The sequence below is a fragment of the Tupaia chinensis genome, unplaced genomic scaffold (assembly GCF_000334495.1).
Source record: "Tupaia chinensis unplaced genomic scaffold, TupChi_1.0 Scaffold145257_1, whole genome shotgun sequence".
Taxonomy (NCBI): Eukaryota; Metazoa; Chordata; class Mammalia; order Scandentia; family Tupaiidae; genus Tupaia; species Tupaia belangeri.
The window spans coordinates 419367-431436 of record NW_006205117.1 but is presented as its reverse complement, the minus strand read 5'-3'; positions in this window follow the sequence as shown (position 1 = coordinate 431436).

Below are 12070 nucleotides of genomic sequence, written 5' to 3'. Positions count from 1 at the left end.
TTTCATATAGTGAGGTTTTTAGCAATGGCTCATGAGAACACAGATTTCAGTCCATCGAGAAAAATCAGACAATACTAGAAGCAATCAGAATTTGTCATTTTAACAATGATGGCTGTGGTAGTCCAATGACTGTCACCACCTCAAAGATAAACTGTTCCATAAACGAATCAGTTTTTCTTGTTGCATCTTAAAGACAAAACTTTTTATGGAAAAACAGCTATGTAGACATATTTCTTTCTAACGGAAGGGCGGTCATCTCTTCATGGAAGACTGTGTCTTGGAAGACTATACCATTTCCATTTTTAGCATAGAGCTTTCTCAGTTTTGTTCTAAGAGACTTCAGCTTAGAAAGCCCTGATTACAGGATGGAAATTTGGAATTGAAGAGTCAAAGTATTCCTTTAGTGAGAAAACCTCCTTACACTGATAAGAGAAAAATAGCTTTCAGCCTTTTAACAGGTATCAACAGGATTTTGTTACCAAAAACACCAGCCAGCCATGAGTTAACAGAGATATATTTGTTACAAATATATCTAGATCTTGGGGTTCTTAGGGCCACCAACTGTCTTTATAAACAATTCATAACCTACATTAGAAGCTTGGAAATAACTTGGTATTTGACTAGGATTCAAATATGAAGGGTCTTCAAAAAGTTCACAGAAATATATATTATGAAAAAAATTATACATAGGTCTCAAAATTTTTGTACCAAAATAACCTCATATTAAATTCTATTTTTAATTATACTGTAGGTAGATATCAGGAAAGTGCAGCATCAAATAACACTACCTACCATAGATATCTTTATAACCTTTTATTCAACCTATAATTACTTTTTTCTCCTATAGGCTTTTTTCTACTTGATTTCATTTTTACCTTTTCATTCTTCTTCTCTTCTTCATTTTTTAAATTTATTTATTTATTTCATGAGAGAGAGAAACAGAGAGTCATCCCTAACAGGGTCTTGACACCATGATCCATCCCCAGTCTCAGCTGACTAGTCTAATCATGGGTAGGCAAATAAATGCATGGGAGGTCCCAGAATGTGAACCTTGGACCTTCCCCATGTGATTCCATTTCCATTAGACATGCCGCTGCCTAATCCTTCTATATTTTTCTTTCTCCTGCTGATTCCTACAGGCCTATCATATAGGATAGGAATCAAAAAACTTGCATGCTAAGTTCTAGCTCTTGTCAAAAATTGGATGGCCTTCAGTAAGTCTTTTAACCTCTCCCTGTCTTGATGTCTTGCCTTCATGTGATGAGAGTATAAAGTAAGAGTGGCCTGATTTTGAAGGGTATTATGTAATGAGGCAACTCTAGAATGAAAATAAGCCACAAACATTTCAACCTAGGCTCCTCAACCTACCAGTGGTGTGACTTTGAAAGTTTACATAATCTAGCGAATTCCTAGTCTTCTAGCTATAAACTAGGAATAATGATAGTACCTAATCTAAGAATATTATGTTTATGTATAGAAGGCACTTAGGACAATAAGTTACCAATAAATTATAGTAATTATCTTTATTAACCTTTTAAATATGCTTTATGCATTTGCTTGATCTTTCTAATTTTATCCATAGCTAAAATTATTAATGAATCTCTTTGTAGTTTCTTTGGGAAAAATCTTCAAAGCTATACAAAAACTAGTACAATGTATGAATAAGGTGAAAATTACCTAACTGTAAGCAAACCAGGAAATCACAGACTGACAAACATATTATAAAACTCATTCAGGGACCAGCAGGTGGCATGGTGGTTAAGGCACTGTACACTCCCACGTGGCCGACCAGGGTTCAAGTCCTGAACCTGATGGCTTGCTTTCTCGCTTCCTCTCTCTCTCACTCTCACCCTCTTTCTCTTTCTGGTCAAATTAAAAAATAGATGAATGAATAAATAAAAAATAAAATAAATAGTTATTAAAAAAAAAAACTCATTCAGATCAGTATTACCCTAAGCTTTTTACACAGTATAAAAGAGTTGGCAGAAATCTACAAATAGCACCACATTATGCAAAAATTAATCTAACTCACAGCAAATGATTTATATTAAAACCACAATGAAATCACCTCTAATAGGAGTTATGTTCTAAAATTAATTATATAAGGAGAAAACACATATTGTTGAAATTACCCTCAATAACCCCTTAAAATCTCCCATAAAGTACACCATGTTGTTTCGTGAACAGACGCTACAACATGGGATTAAACTGCTATTTTTATTTTTATTTTTCTTCGTGGGAGAATGTGCATATGTGTGTTGGGGTGGTGGGTACCAAATAAAGATAATTAGCTAATAAGAAGATCTGTATTGTAACAAAGAAATGAAACATGATCATTCTTTAATATTAAACTCATGTAACTGAACTCAGGTAAAAAATGTGACAGTTCCACTTCCTCTCTAAAAAATATTTTCTTGATTAGTATTCACCCCATTTTCATTCAAGTCAATGAAATATCTTTAGGCCTTGACTTAATAGTTCTCTTTCATTCTCCCTCTTATTTTCACTGTCTCATAATCTCTTATCATTTCCAAATCTGTTCCTTTTTCTCTTGGATCCCACAGGTCCTTAAGGCAGGTGCTAAAAGATTTCTGAAGGGCCTTGTAGAAGGCAAAATCATTTACCATTTTGCCTTATCACCATGCAACCAATGTCTCTTTCCTTTGGCAATAAGAATGCTCCTTCTAACATTAGTTTTCTCTTTTCCTCCCTGTACCCAATTTGCTTTTCTGCCTATTTGGAAATCTCACCAACTTACAAGAACAGATGTTCTCAAGATTTATTGTGTTTGCAGTCTTACGCCTATCAGTCTATCTAATACACACTTAGTAAGATCCTGTAGTCTCAGTAGTGTGAATGGCAGAGTATACTAAATAAAACATTAGAACATCATTTCTGTCTGCTTCTAGTCTGCAGGTAAGCAGCTAAAGGTCAATAGCCATGAAAAGGAGGAGAAGGGAGAAACATTAAGCATAGGGTAAAATACAACATAGAAAAGTCTGAAGGAAAAAGTAAACAAATGAAAGCTCTGGTAGGGAGAATAATGCCGGTAACCCCCAAAGATATCTATGCCCTAATTACGTAAACCTCTGATCCTCTCACCTTACATAGGAAAAGGAATTTTGCAGATGTTATAAAAATCTAGAAATGGAGGGAACCAGCAGTTAGTGTAATGGCTATGTCGCTGGACTCCCATGTAGTCGACCACGGTTCACGTCCCGGACCTGGTGGCTTAAAACTCACGCTGGGCACGTGTGCGTGCGTGCCCAAGATCCCAAGAGGAGAATGGAGGAGAAGGGTTTGCGGCGTGGCCATCCCCCCTGGGGGGGGTGATTTCTCGCTTTCTGTCTCTATGTCTCTCTCTGTCTGGCAAGCACACGCGCCCTATAGCAAAAACCTCTCAAAATAAATAAATAAGTAAATCTAGAAATGGGCAGAATATCCTATGGGATGCAAGTGGGCCCACAGCATTCATAGGATTCTATTAGAGAACAGGGGAAGCAAGACAGTGAGTGAACAGGAGTACAACCTGAAAAGGATCCAACCAGCTATTTTTGGTTTAGAAAATGGAAGGAACACATGAACTCAGGACAGTGGGCAGCATCTAGGAATTATACATTGTGAAAAAGAAGACTTTCTCCTATAGTCTCCAGAAGAAACGTAGCCAGGCAATATCCCAATTTTAGCACAGTGCAACTTATTTCAGAATTCTGGCCTTTAAAACTACAAGGTGATAAATCTTGGTTGAGGGAAGCCACCAAGTTAGTGGTAATTTGTTACAGCAGTTACAGAAACTGATACTGAAAAGGATCCAATAACCACAGTGACACTTCGATGGCAGTCATTTCAAAAAGAAAAATCACCACGAATATCATAGGGGCCAGTAATTCTACGCACTGCCTAACCTCCCACTCCACCATCTGCTATACTGGGCTCTCAGCAGCAACAATATTTGTATCATTTTACTTCTACCTCCTTTTTATTGCTGCAAGAAACAAACACCTGGCCAAACACCGACCAATCAGGATCTATTTCCTAGAAATGAGTGGAGTCTATCTTTGCAACAGGTACGACATATATGAATGTGAGGGCTATCATTATTTATTTTTTTTTCTCATGACAGGTACTAGTAACAAAGAAAATCAGTCTGAAAGAAGACAGAGAGAAAGAAAGCCTTTCAGAAAGAGAGAGAAAATTCCCTGGGATTCCTACCACCTTCTGGTTCCTGGCTCAAATCTGCCCTAAAGCCAAGCTGCATTTTTTTTGCTTTTCACTTCCATGAAAGAGTTATGAACAGTTGAATAAGCCAACTTCAGGTGGTTTTCTTCAGTTAGAATGCAAAAAGTTATAAATATTGCAGAAGGAAAAACAGGAGACAAATGAATGGAAACATATCTAAAAACTGTAGCTAATCAATTATAGTAAACTCACTGTGTAAGAAAGAAATGATGAGCTGGACAGAAAACTATGTAGCAAGGTATTATTATATTAAAATTTGTGAATAAATCACAAAGATGAAACACATCATTTTACTAAAGTGAAATGCCAGATAAAAATACAGAACATACAAAATAACTGTCAAAACCTAGTTCATGGTCATTTGGGATATAAAGGCAGTTGGGATACAAAAGCAATCAGTGTGAAAATGGATTAGGATTTTGAAGAGATTATTTTGTGAAGAGGACGTTCAGAGAGGATCATAGAATGCTGGAAGACCTACTCTTTAAAGGTGATAGTGTAGAACTTGGCTCCACACCGCAAGACCTGATAAGGAGGGATTCCAATTGGACTCCAAGAGAGCTTAGGCTTGAAGTTGAAGGCATAGGGAACTAGGATCATCACTCACCACCATGTTAGATGGTGTAATGTGGGGCACTGGGCTAGAGAGTGTTCTATACAAAAAAGGAAAATAAAAGGTGAATGACCAGCTGACTTAGCGCTTTGATTACAGAGCACGGATAGCTGCCTTGTCACTAAGATTGGGCACATTCCCAGAGTTTGTCAGAGTAAATAATGGGTAACTGTTTCTCATATATCTTAGTGACAAGGAGATAGTGACAGGTCACCTTGGGTGTTCTAAAAGGTGCAAAGAGATCTTACTGCAAAAGTCTGGAGATGGATGCAAATTCCTATTGGCCACAGAAGTAGACTTATATGACTAGTCAGAAGGAGAAATTTCTCCAGTCAAAGAAGAAGAAACCACTAAAGAGTGCACTTTAACCATCCAAGATCAGAGGGCACAAATTGTCTGGCCAAGAAACAGTATTTGCATCCCCTCTCCTCCTCCTATTCCCCATACCTCATCCCTGGTTTGAACAGTCATTGGAGGGTAGGGAGAGAGTACAGGTAATGAGTACATTGCCGACCTTAGCTGGGAGAAGATGAAAAGACGTCTTTCAACGAAGACTGAAGTGTTAATTAGTAGGTTGAATCATATCTTTTTAATTTTTGAGTTATGCTTGTGTTTTATAAGATAAATTTACTCCAGAACAGTCTGCTATGATGATAACTCTATGGAGTAACTGAAGAAAGTCTTCTCCCATTGAATAAAATAGAAACTTTGGAGGTCAGCTAGTGGTATGATGATTAAGGCAGCTAAAGCCCACATGGTCGACTACGTGGTTCAAGTCCTGAACCTGATGGCCTGAAAAACATACAGAGCATGTGTACATACATGCCCAAAATTTGTAAAGAAGGGAGAAGTAGAGGGGAAGGGATTGAAGGATGACCATGCCCCATGGGAATGATTTCTCACGTCCCTCCTCTCTCTAGGTCTTTCTCTTACTAGTGTATATGCCCCTCTGGCAAAATTTAAAAAGAGAGAGAGAGAGAGAGAGTGATATTGGGAGACAAAGCTTTGATCCTATGAGTCATGCATCCAGTTTATCAATTACACATACCTATCATATATATGTAATTCTCATTGCAAATGTTGTGGTTTTCACATTTTCAGACATCTGCAAATAATTCCATGTGCGTAATTTAAATGCTGTAGTACATTTAATCGTACACATACATTTAGCATGTAATGAGTTCTCAGTAAAAAATGGACAGTTCTAAGTCTGCATACGGACAATGCAGCAGATGCAGCTGATGCCCCTCCCATAATCATGGGACCTACATTTGAATTCACTTCTGGGTGGGCTAGAGAAGCTCCCCTCAGTCTGACAACTTTCCTTCTCACAATGATACGATATTGTCTATGATATACAGAAAATTAGCAGAAAAATTTACACAGAAACTTTATTTTAAAAATGGTTCCTTCTGGTGACTAGGACAATGGTGAGGGCAGATGACTATTGTTTTCCTTTTGGAGTCCTGTCTTCCCTTTTAAGTCTTGAAAGTGTTTAGACATACTTCCCCAAATGAAAGGTTCAGGAGAAACATTATAAAGTTACAACTACAAGGTAGAAAAAAATACATGCATGTCCAATTTCAATAGGGCTAAATGCATATCATGCACATGCATTCACTTTATATATATGTGCACATAGTCACTTAGTTCTCTTAAAATAAGCCCATTTCTTTTGTTTCAACTTGACCAGTTTACAGAGAATATGGCAGCACAGATGTCTTCCTGGAAATGAGAAAGAAATCCCTTCTAATCCCAGAAGACTGTGGAATGAGAAAAAGACTTCATGATGATTGGTCAAGACTTCCTCTCAACTTTAAATCAAAATCCTAAATTGCAACAGGAAGTATGTTTGATAAACTGAGGAGAAAGCTGAAAGTGGGACTGCTTTTGCCCAACTTCCCATTTTATCCCATGGGGAGAGCCCCACATAAAGTGCACTCCCACAGAAGGCACAGAGTAAACACCATGGCTTGGTGCAGTCAAGAAGCAGGGCTTGAGTTTATCTGTCTAGAGCTTCTACCAGGTGCCCTCACATAAGAAAGTATCCTAAGGCTGAGCATCTCATGGAGAAAGAACAGTCCTTGATGGGTTCCATCTGGGAAGCAGATCTAGAGGGGGAAGACCAAAGAAGGCACAGTAGGGTAAGAAAGGGATGGCAGAGGAGAGGAGAGGGGAGGAAGGGAAAGGTAGAGGAGGGGAGTACAGGGGAGGAAACAGCTGACCATTGTCTTAATACAAACACTTTGCACAAGTGAAATTCTAATATGCTTTCCACTCACAGGCTTCAGTGGCAGAGCCAGCAGTGACTCACGGACAAGGGTCTCCATGCTGCAGCATCCAACAGGGACCAAGAACACAAATATGGGACTGTCATGCCATTCAGAAGCCTTTCCTGCCATCAAATCTCTCTATTCTCTGTATATACCATGAACTGCCTCATAGACCAAGTGGTCAGTTTTGGAAAGAAAAGAAATACGGCATCTGAAACACTGAGCTCTTACTCATGAAAGGCTCTGCTAAACAAAAAGAACTTAGAACCACTGTGAAATTTTCAAAAAATGTACCCAGAAGGGTTAATAAAGGAAAGAAAGAAACATTGTAGTGGTCAGAAATTAGTCCAAACATGAAGCCATGATCTAAGTTATAAAACATATCAACATGTTTTGTTTTTGTTTTTGTTTTTGTCTTTTCTCTGAGACAGTATAAAATGTGCCCAGGTTTTTGCTAGGATAAAATGGAGAGTGAAGAGAGTGAAGTGTCAGCTCATGGAAAGACCCCCCCACCTACTAGTTCCTCAAAGCCACCCCATTTCACATTGTCCTGTTCTGTTTATTAATGTGGCGGCATTAGGTCATACATGCATATCAGAGTGGGCCAGTGTGAAGATAATTAATCAAAAGCACATAAGGTTTACATTGGTCTAATTAACTTCAAACAAACATAGATCTTGAGAACATGTTCTACATAATAGCAAGAGTGAGTGGAATGAGCCATTGTTACCACAGCCCCAGTTTCAGCTCTGTAACTCTTCAAACAGCCTTGCCATCTCTAGTAGAAGATGACCTTATTTTACTTTAAAACTGTTGTTATATACTTGATGGCAAAACAATTACCCGAAAACTAAAATATGCAATAAGTCAACGAGCTGCCTCCATAATGTTAAACTTTATTTTTACAGTCAGTTTTTATTTTTACAGTCACTTTTCTCACTAAATTGAATGACCGTTTTGGCACCATAGACACAACCTGCATTGAGTTAGGAAGAGAAAGCTTGTTCCTGCTCTCATTAGAGGTGTCACTGCAAATGAGTACTCAGGTTATAACAAGCTACAAGTGATTTTCCAGCAGGTTATGAAATAAGAACTAAAGGCAGCTTGGCTTGAGAGAGAATCTATTTCTACAGCACTGACGTTTAAAAGAGCATGGGCTTTGTGGCCAAGCAGATCTTAATTAAACACTATTTTAATTCTCTTCCTGGTGAGATAAAAGTAATGGTATTAAATGACTTGTGTTCTTAGATGCAACCAATAGGCATGAGCTTGACTGATTTTTTTTTTATATATAAAAAAGAGAGAGAGAGAGAAATGTTTAATTTAAAAGACAGTGAGTGGTTTACAGGATTGCAGGGGAGACCAGAGAACCATTCTCACAGGCTGACTAACTCCACTGTACTATCCATACACAGACTCCCTAGCTGGCTCTTTGAATGCCATGGCTAACCCATCTCTTTGTACACACTGCTTCCATTGGACACTAGCTTAGTTTCTTGTCATTGTTGTTGCTTTTGTTCCATAGCCTCTGCTTTATCAGGGCACCCTCTTTCTATTCAAAGTCCAGGGTCAATGGGATCATATCTATGAGGTAAACTGAGAGTATGAAGTGGAAGACACCCTCTACCCATCAGTTGACTCTAAACTTCTATTGAGAAACTGGAATAAGATTTGACATTATATAAACAGGTATAGATTCCATCGAGGAAGAGACCTTTATCTCTAATTTAAGACTGGATGTTCTAGTTTAATGGATGCTCAGTAACATTTGCTGGAATGACACATTTTAAAAAGGAATGCATGAATATTATGAGTAAGACTCATTCTCTGTGGCACATAAGTAGTGAGTATTTTCTGCTCCTCTCAGTCTTATTCCATTCACTTCTCTGTAAATCATATCTATAAATTCTTCATATTTGGCAATGACAAAATAAGTCTTATGGATCAGCATGTTTAAAAGGGAACTATGTTCTACAAAGAGAGACAACTTAAAAATGACTTGAATGGAATAAATGTAGGGTTTTTATCTTTTTTAATTTCAATTACTTTTATACATTCAATCACATGTTACTTAACTTACAAAGTGAATATTCCTACATGTGTACATTTCTCAGCATTCCAGTTGACAGTAGAATAAAGTTATATTCAATAGATAATAACCCATTTCTTTGTCCCAGAAATGACTTGCTTCTCTATTTTACTCCTTAATGTCCTTCCTAAGACTCTACTCCTTCACCTGCCCTCTTCCTATATTATATCTGATATTCACAACCATTTACTAAGTTTATATAACCTTAAGTCATTCAGTTTTGGCAATAGAGTGTGGACATTCGGTATATATTAAGTGCAGACATAACAATGTGTTTCCTTCATAGCCTGGCTTCTTTTGCTCATTCAATTAACCTTTCTTCATATTTAATGAGCTCTGCAGTATTACCTATGAGAGACTATTTGTTACTTCTTTAACATAATGATAATAAAAGTATGTAATAGATAATAAATGTCATGTAACAGACTTCATCAGATTTTGCCTAAAGCAGCTTTTATTTATTTTTAAAAGAACTATTTATTATTATTTTAAAATTTTCTATAGGGCACATGAACTCACTAAAGAGACAGGGCAGATAGAGTGGGTGTAGTAAGAAAGCCAGCTGCCATGTCTAGGACTCAAACCACAGTCTGCCATGTGGGAGTCCAGCACCTTAACCACCATGTCACTTACTGGTCCCTTAAAGCAGCCTTTAAATGTATACTTCATTACTATAATTAATAAATTAAGATTATCACTTTGAAAAGCATAAGCTAAAAGACTTTTCATTTCTTTAAACAATAGTTTATCATCAATAAAAAGCAACGTTGTTTATAAACATCAAAGGTATTTTAATTAGCTCATATATTATCCTTCACTGTGCTATGAAATGGTCATATACATAAAGATTATTTGTTTTACAATAAAGTAATTCTTCTGAAATAGATGAAATTCTACCCTATTCAACTGTCAAAATTACATAATTTAATTAAGATGGGTATCATTTTCTAGGCAAGTTACTGAAATAATGGAGAAGGAAGGAATTTACACAGTACATTTGAATAATTTACTTTTCTATCTCTGAAATTTGAAGGCATATAATATCATTAAATAAATCCAGAAGTTATTTCAGATGTTCTGAACCATGGTAAATCAGAATTAAAGAGACCATGCAGCAACGACATTTACTCAGCATAGCACTTTTGACCATCGGGGTCATCTTTAATCTAGACCAGGTAGAATGATGAAATACACAGGCAGATCAAAGCCACATGTGGCAAAGTCTCCAACTCTCATCTCTACCTTACATATGGTCCCATCACTAGGAATGATATAAGGATGGTGGTTTTAAGAAAGAACTGAAACTTTCCACAATAAATAAATAAATAATAAAAATGCTTTATTAAAAAAAAAAAAATGACTAGGCCAGCCAGGTTTGTGGTAGTGTAACTGGATCCCACCTAGATAACTATGCAGTTCAAGTCCTGCAGGACTTTTTCCACTGCTATTCCCTTACCTGGAAACATCTCCCAAAATGGTTTACTGCTTACCTCCCAACCTGTCTCTACTCAAATACCTACTCAGTGAAACTCTCACTGACCACAGGCTGTAAACTTTCAATCTGCCTACCCCAAACCTCCAAACCTGCCCTACCCGATTTTTTTCTCTTTAGCACTTACTGCTATTTAACAGAATATATGTTTTACTTATGGTGTATATTGTCTTCCTCCCTGATTAGAATGTAAGCTCCAAGAGAACAAAGACTTTTGTCTGTGTTTGCTTACTTTTTTCCCCATTACTGTATCTTCAGTCCCTAAAATACTATTTGGTGCATAGAAGATAGTCTGTAAATACTAGTCCAATGCATAGAACGTATGAATGTCTTAAAATTTTCGACATTGTACGTTTGTTGTATCCTCATCACTCTGTACCATCCTCAATACAGTTACGGAATTTGTTGAGTTTTTGATGTTAGTTTATGTCACAAGAGGAATTGAATTTTCCATTTTTCTATACAAAAATATATCATGACTTTTCCAACAACCCAATATTTGAATACGTTGGCTATATTAGACAAATTTTTCTTTGCATTTGTACTTACAAAATTATAATTTTTAAAATTTTTTTGTTTGTTTTCTGTTTTGCCACAGGGCATGTGTGCTCACCAGAGAGAGACAGAGACACAGAGAAAGAAAGTGAGAAATCACCTGCTTAGGAGGAAGGCCAGGCCACAACCTCATCTCCATCCTGCTCTTGGGATTTTGGACAGTACGCACATGACCTGGGGTCATAAGCTGCAAAGTCTGAGACTCAAACATGAGTCCAGCACCTTAACTATCATGCCACCCATTGGCCTCAAAAGTTATAAATTTAAACAAAAGATTGGGGCCAGAAAAATGTAGAGAAACCAACATTCAAGACAATGCTTTTATAAATCTTCCTTAAGAATTTTTTATTATTTTCTAACCATTTCCTGAGGAGACACTTTCATTTCTAATTTCAGGAATCTGAAAATAGAACAATTGCTTTATTTTGGAGAAATTCTTTTAACTATGTTATTTTATTTTCCAGGAGTCATTTTCTACTGCTCTATTCAGTTATAATATACTTTTTTGCGTTCTGTAAAATCTGTCTTCTAATGGTATCTAGTCCCTATAAGCATCTAAAAAAGGAGACGGATTTTGCAATAAAAGTATAGATGATTTGGACAAAAGTCATAAATATTCACTTATATTCCTGGGTCTAAAGTACAATGACATCTATATGATGCAAATGAAATAGAAGCCACAGTCAACCCATATTCATAGCTTGCCAGTGAACAAATTGAGGTCTTTCTGCCAAGTCAATAGTTGAATATTATAAGCCTTGTGCAAGTCAGAGTCTATGCCTATCTAAGGCTTCCCTCTCTGCAGCCTA